Here is a 7,793-nt window from a genome sequence, read left to right as displayed (position 1 = left end):
AGGCTAAAATTACTATTCAATCTTATTTCAAACATGAAACTATTTACAAAAGTTGCCAATAACCTATATTAGTTTGTTATGGGGGCAAAATTAGTTTTGTACTGGAGCAACTAACTTATATTATCAAGAACTATTAAAAAATTTTCAAATTTTTACACTTCTTCAAGAATAAACCCGTCCCTAACCCCACGTCAGTTATCCGCATTACAATACTCTCACTGTCTACTTCATCTTCATTTACGTTCTCTCTTATTTTATAAATTCACGTAACTTCTATAATAATGATCTCTTTCTTCCCTTATTCTCTTTTACTTTACTAGAAAAACTTCCTTCGTTTTTCAGCCATCTTTTCATCATCTTTTCATGCATCTTTCTCACTTCATCTAATATATATTTTGTTTTTCGTCATTAAATAAAAGTGTAAAACTATATTTATATGTTTGTTCTGATTAATTACAGTTGACAGGATACCAATGAAAGTTAAGTTATATATTCCATTAATAAGTTTATGTAGTTAGTATATCATTTAATATGAATTATCTTTTACAATAAATTTTCATGTTAAGTTATATATCCCATTAATAAATTTATGTAGTTAGTATATCATTTAATATGAATTATCTTTTATAATAAATTTTCATGTTAATAACAAATTTATTCCATACTCAATAATAACATGGTCCAAGTAATAATAATTATTTAATTAATAATAATTATTTCTTAGGTTTTGATTTGATAAACTTTCTATAATTGTCCTAAATGATATTGTTATAGATATTATTATAATATCTTAATATACTTTAAATTAAATATCTATAACAATATATAAAGGAAATAGGAGAGTTTGGTGTCCAATTTTCACTTTTTCATCTTAATCTTATTGATAAATAGTGTTCAATATAATTGTTGTCTTAAAATTTGGGCAAAAATATAATTATTAGTTAATTTTTTTATTCTTTGTACAGTTACTTTTTTATTCTACACATAATTTCTACTCATGCTGTCTTTTTTGTTGTTCTATGGAGTACATGTAGTACTCTCTACCTATCTTTATTTCACTTAATTAAAAAAATAATGATAAATATGTGTATGGAGAATAGTAAAAAATAATGAAAATGAAAATAATTTTTTTTTTAAAAATAATGGAACAAAATATGATTTAACATATTGAATATAAAATTAAAAAAAATTAACAATTAAAATTATGCAAGAAAAAGAGTTCCTTAAAAATATGTGTAGTTAAATATTTTAGAGTTCCTTAATGTAAAATACCAAATCAGGATGTTATATACCAAATATTTAGAACATTATAAATAAGTATTATAAAATTAGGGCACAAATCAGGATGGATCATTGATGTAAAATTAACAAAATTAAAGAAATCATACAAAACCAACCCAAGAAAAAAAAAAAAAAAAAAAGCTTGAAAAGGATCAGATGTAAAATTAACAAAGTTAATAGGCCTTGAAGCATGAATGAGGGGATTTAGGTAGGAAAAATCATAACTGGGACAACAGTAATATTTAAGACAATATCACCATTAATTGCGAAAATTCAAGCATACAGAGAAGCACTCATACTCATTAAGAATCTTCAGATACCCAATTGCATAATTGAAACTAACAGCTTACCTCTGGTTCAGGCAATCAAGGCTAGAACGCCTATAGCGAAAACAGATGCTATCATTCGAGATATTCTCCAACTACTGGAAGAGGCTCCAGATGTGGAAGTTATCTGGATTTCAAGGGATGGCAACAAATTAGCTCACCAACTGGCAGCGATGGCAGTGGGGAATAATCTTGAGAGACAATGGACAATGAACCCATCTACTCAATTAAGGAATACAATCAGATCAGAAGCAAGTCTCGCAACAATTCAGCATATTCAAAATATACAGAATCAAGTAATACAGAATCCAGCCAATAACAATTTCGATTCAATCACCTATCAAGAATTGCATCAAGAATGGCAGATTGAAGAAACGTTACTTGGAGGGGTGGAAACGGAAACCCGAGACAAGCCATCAGCGATAATCAAGGAGCAACATCGCCTCATAGCAATGCACCTACCCACCAACAAAAGCCACAAGATAGTCTCTGATAGAGCAGATAAGGACATAGGAGGAGGCGAAGTCGACCGGGCAGAGATTCAAAAGGAGGTATACTGGAGAGTGGGTAGCGATCTTCAACCCAAGAATCCGACGGAGGTTGCATGGCAGATCCGATTGAAGGGTATGGATAGAGGAGCAGCGCGAAACGGGATTGGGAGGGAGGCAAGGGAGGCATGTAGATATTTATATTTTTTGTATTTATTTATTTTATATTTTTTTAGAACAAAAAACTTCCGCCTTTGTATATATATATATATATTAAATAATTATAATAATATAATAACATTAGAATCAGATACAATATTAAATTTATTACATTAAAATTGAAAAATTATATGTTTTATTTTTTAATTTAATAAAATATATTTTTAATAAATTATATATGATAAAAAATATTTTACAAAAGATATTTATACACCAATTTTTTGTATATATAACAAATATTTTGCAAAAATATTTATACACTAATTTTTTGTATATATATATAAAAGTCTGGTCAAATTAGAGAATAAAAAATTTAACTAAAAAAATATTTAAAAATAATAAAAAATAAAAAATAATCTTATTATAAATATATAATTATAAATATTATATATATAAAAATATAAATATTAAATTTAAAAAATAATTTTAAATTATTATCTTTTTAATATTACCACAAAATAAATATGAATAAAAAAGATTAAATGAGAGAGTCATAAGGTGGCATATATATATTAGAGAATTTAAAAAATAAAAGAATATATATCAATCTTATATTAGTCACGGTTACATACACACATATGATACATATACGTAGTTGATACATATTATTTATTCAGTTTTTCTAAAAAAATTTAAAAAAATAATATTTTCATGTATTATATAAAAGAATTTAAATAAATTATATTTTTACAAATATTTGATAAAAAATTATATTATATAATAATATTTTTAACAAAAGTAGTTACTTAATAGACTAAATTCTTATTTTGGTCTCTGAGATTCACGCAATTATCTATTTCAGTTTCCGAGATTCAAAATTACTTATAGTGATCCTTTATATTTAAGTTCGGGCACTAATTTGTCATAGAAATATGTTAAAAGTATTGAGATTGCTACCATAATTAGTCAGCAACATAATAGCCTATACTCTTAAACCTTGTTTAGATTTTTTTTATAATAATACATTTACCCATTACGTGCAGAGAAATGCAAAGTCACCAACAAATTGCTTTAGATTCATAAGAAATCTATGCCAATTCAAAAATATCATCACTACATGATTTTTTTTTAATCTTCAATTCACTTTTTTTTTTTAAAACCAATATAATCTTCTATTTCATTTACCTAACATTTTTTATTATTAAAATTTCTTTTAGCACAATAATTAAACATGGATAAAGAATAAAGTTTAATTAATAGTTTTTACTTCTTTTTTGTAAATTGAATCCCCATTCAAAAACCAATCTGCTTTTCTATTTCATTTACCTTGCAATTTGAGAAACACATTTTAGGTATGGCTTTTAGATATAGCTTCTCCAAGGTTAAAATTTATTTTGTATTATAATTATGCATGGTTAAAGAATGAAGTTTAATTAATAGTTTTTGTCCTTTGTAACCATTCTATAACCCGCGTTAACTATTTTGAGTAGTCTTTTCAAGCATCACATACAGTAACGGATCTAGAAAATTTTAGAAATATAGGCAAAATAATATAGTAAAATAATAAAAAAAATTAACATTAATATATTTAGATATTTAAATCTTGAAATATATTATTTAATCAAATTTCTAATAAATAAATGTAATTAATATATCTAAAAGTATAGTAATTTAAAAGTATTTTTTTATTTCAATATTTTGGTAATATTATATGAGTAATACATTTATTTTTTTTTAACAAAATAATATATTTTTTCTATTAAACAAATGTTAAATAATTTTTCGATATTTAGTCGCAAAGTTGATATTTTATAATATTATAGTAAAAAAAATTTTTTTAACGAAAACAATATTAAACATTTATTAAAGACTAACAGAGTAATTAAACATTTATTAAACTGTGTTCAACGGAGTGTTTCCTCCCTCCAACTTAACTGCACCATACGAATGTTTTCCAAATTTACTTAAAAGATAAAATTGATCAAGGATTCACGTATATTAATAATAATAGTGATCCACATATTTTCACATGATTATGATTTTTCTTGAGCTATAACTCAATATAATAGAAAATGAAAATCAATGATGAAATGTAGTTATATTAACATGTTCAAAGAAAAGGGGTGTGATTCAGAAAAGAGATAACATCGAAGACAATTAGCCAAACAGAATGCAATCCAATCATGATATAAAGTTATGTGTAAGACACTGACATTTCCAAATCACATAATTGCTTTAGCCGAACCTATTTATAATTTCCTCATAATCCAGGAATGCCAATCATACGAAAGCAAAACCCATTAATTAAATAGATATAGCTTCATATGAAATGATATTAAAATAGAGATCAAAGCAAACAAAATGTATTTTTAATAAATTATATATGATAAAAAATATTTTGCAAAAGATATTTATACACCAATTTTTCGTATATATATATAAAAGTTTAGTCGAATTAGAGAATAAAAATTTTAGATAAAAAATTAGGAAATATTTGAAAATAATAAAAAATAAAAAATAATCTTATTATAAATATATAATTATAAATATTATATATATAAAATTATAAATATTAAATTTAAAAAATAATTTTAAATTATTATCTTTTTAATATTACCACAAAATAAATATGAATAAAAAAGATCAAATGAGAGAGTTATAAGGTGTCATATATATATTAGAGAATTTAAAAAATAAAAAATATATATCAATCTTATATTAGTCACAGTTACATACACACATATGATACATATATGTAGTTGATACATATTATTTATTCAGTTTTTCTAAAAAAAAATTTAAAAAATAATATTTTCATGTATTATATAAAAGATTTTAAATAAATTATATTTTTTAAAATATTTGATAAAAAATTATATTATATAATAATATTTTTAACAAAAGTAGTTACTTAATAGACTAAATTCCTATTTTGGTATGAGAAATTCATGCAATTACCTATTTCAGTCTCGAGATTCAAAATTACTTTATAGTGGTCCTTTAAATTCAAATTCGGACACCAATTTAGTCCATCGACCCATTCCGATGATAACTCAGCAAACAGAGTACTAAAGTGGCACGCTTCCTACCACGTGGACGCTGCAATGGCTAACTGACATGACAAGATTTGTATTTTGGATCCAATTTGGTCTATGAAACCTAACTTCTGCGCCATCCTCCTTTTTTTTTTATGACTATTCATGCGATAAATATAAAAAGTAGGGTTAACCACCAAAAATGTCCTCGAATTATTTAAATGCGGACAAAAATACACTCAAATTTTACTATTTGACAAAAATGTATTGAAATAATTTAAAAACACAACAAAAATATCCAACAGTAAATATATATTTTAAAAAAAATATTTTAGAGATTAAATTTTGATATAATTTTTTGTAAGCATGAATAAAAAAAATATATTATTATACTTAAAATTTGGTGATTTTTCGTTAAATATATATTTTTTTATAATTTTTTTATTAACAACCAATAATACTTTTAAAAAAATCACAAAATAATATATACTTAACAAAAAACTACTAAATATTAAAAATAATAATATTTTATTTTTCTAATCATGCTTGCAAAAAATTACAGTAAAATTCAATTTTTAATATATTTTTTGAGAAATACATATTTAATGTTAGTTTTTTTGCAAAATTATCTAATATTAAATATGTATTTCTCACAAAAATACATTAAAGATTGAATTTTGATATAATTTTTTGTAAGCATGATTAAAAAATAAGATATTATTATCTTTAAAATTTAGTGATTTTTCGTTAAGTATATATTTTTTTATAATTTTTTTATTAACAACTAATAATCCTTTTAAAAAATCACAAAAAAATATATATTTAAAAAAATATATTTAAAAAAAATACCAAATTTTAAGGTAACTTGATGTCGGTTGGCAAATAAAAGATTACTTAAAAATAAAATTTATTAAAGGTTTAATTACTCTATTGGTCCCTATAGTTTCACGAAATTTTCAATTAGATCCCTATACTTTTTTTTCTTTTAATCGGGTCTCTGCACCAAATTTTTTTCTTCAATTAAATCCTCTTAGTAGTAATTGGCTTAATTGTATAAAGACCCAACTAAAAAAAAAATTGGTGCAGGAATTCAAATAAAAGGAAAAAAAAAATATAGGGACTTAATTGAAAAAAAAATTGGTGCAGGGACCCAATAAAAAGAAAAAAAAGTATTGAGACCTAATTGAAAATTTCGCGAAATTATAAGGACCAATAGAGTAATTAAACCTTTATTAAACTATGTGCAACAGAGTGTTTCCTCCCTCCAACTTAACTGCACCATATGAATGTTTTCCAAATTTACTTAAAAAGATAAAATTGATCAAGAATTCACGTGTATTAATAATAATAGTGATCCACATATTTTCACATGATTATGATTTTTCTTGAGCTATAACTCAGTATAATAGAAAATGAAAATCAACGAAGAAATGTAGTTATATTAACATGTTCAAAGAAATGGGGTCTGATCCAGAAAAGAGATAACATCGAAGACAATTAGCCAAACAGATTGCAATCGAATCATGATATAAAGTTATGTGTAAGACACTGACATTTCCAAATCACATAATTGCTTTAGCTGAACCTATTTATAATTTCCTCATAATTCAGGAATGCCAATCAAACGAAAGCAAAACCCATTAATTAAATAGGTATAGCTTCATATGAAATGATATTAAAATAGAGATCAAAACAAACAAATGTATAATAATTTTATTTTTTATGAAATAAAATTATAATATTAAATATAAATATAACAATAAAAAAATTTGTATTAATAAATTTAATTGAAAAAAAAATATATATTCACGTAAAAAGTAAAAAACAAACACAGTATTAAAAAATCATAGTTTACATATTAAGTGGCAACAATAACAGCTAAAAGAATATCTAAAAAAGAGCAAACTGATGAGCACACAAAGGGGACAGAGTCCGACGGGAGGGGCTGACGCTACTGAAGGGGAGGAGCGCGGTGGAACAAAGATAATATATATTAACTATAATCACAAATTAAGCTATCTTAAATTAAATAATTTATATAATGATAATCTTATTTATTGTTATAAATACTGAAGTAAATAAATCATTATTATTTTTTATTTGGAATTAAATGAGAATAAAATTAGAAATATTATTTTATTTAAATTTTAGAATTTAATAGATACAATACTCAAATATAAATAGTGACTTAGTTTTGATCCCAACATATCAAAATTGCCTCTATAATTCTTTTTTCATAAGAGTTACGATTAAGTCTCCTCAAAAAAAAATTCTGGTTAAGAAAAATCATAATTACAAGAGTCAAACTCTCTCAATCATGCTCTCGAATTAAAGTATGTATTCAACTTTTTTGTATAATAATTTAATATGGATAAGAATGAAGATTTTTATAATTTCAACGGTATACTTAGTTAAAAATATTTACTTAAATTGACAAAAGATTTTTAACTTGATTTTTTTTTTAATTTTAACATGAAGTATGGTAATTTCAATCATAGTTGTGA

At 23.6% G+C, this 7,793-nt stretch overlaps 1 long non-coding RNA gene across 1 annotated transcript; it reads right to left on the bottom strand.

Annotated features, from left to right (window-relative positions):
* Positions 1-1,484: 1,484 nt before the first annotated feature.
* Positions 1,485-2,327, bottom strand: LOC140179689 (uncharacterized). Its single transcript, XR_011873487.1, has 2 exons — positions 1,945-2,327; positions 1,485-1,826 (listed from the first exon to the last, which is right to left on the bottom strand). It is a non-coding gene; the product is annotated as an uncharacterized lncRNA (long non-coding RNA).
* Between the last annotated feature and the right edge of the window lie 5,466 nt (positions 2,328-7,793).

Source organism: Arachis hypogaea, chromosome 16 (assembly GCF_003086295.3).
Source record: "Arachis hypogaea cultivar Tifrunner chromosome 16, arahy.Tifrunner.gnm2.J5K5, whole genome shotgun sequence".
NCBI lineage: Eukaryota > Viridiplantae > Streptophyta > Magnoliopsida > Fabales > Fabaceae > Arachis > Arachis hypogaea.
Note: the sequence above shows the minus strand (reverse complement) of the source record. Positions and strands in the feature narration are given on the sequence as shown.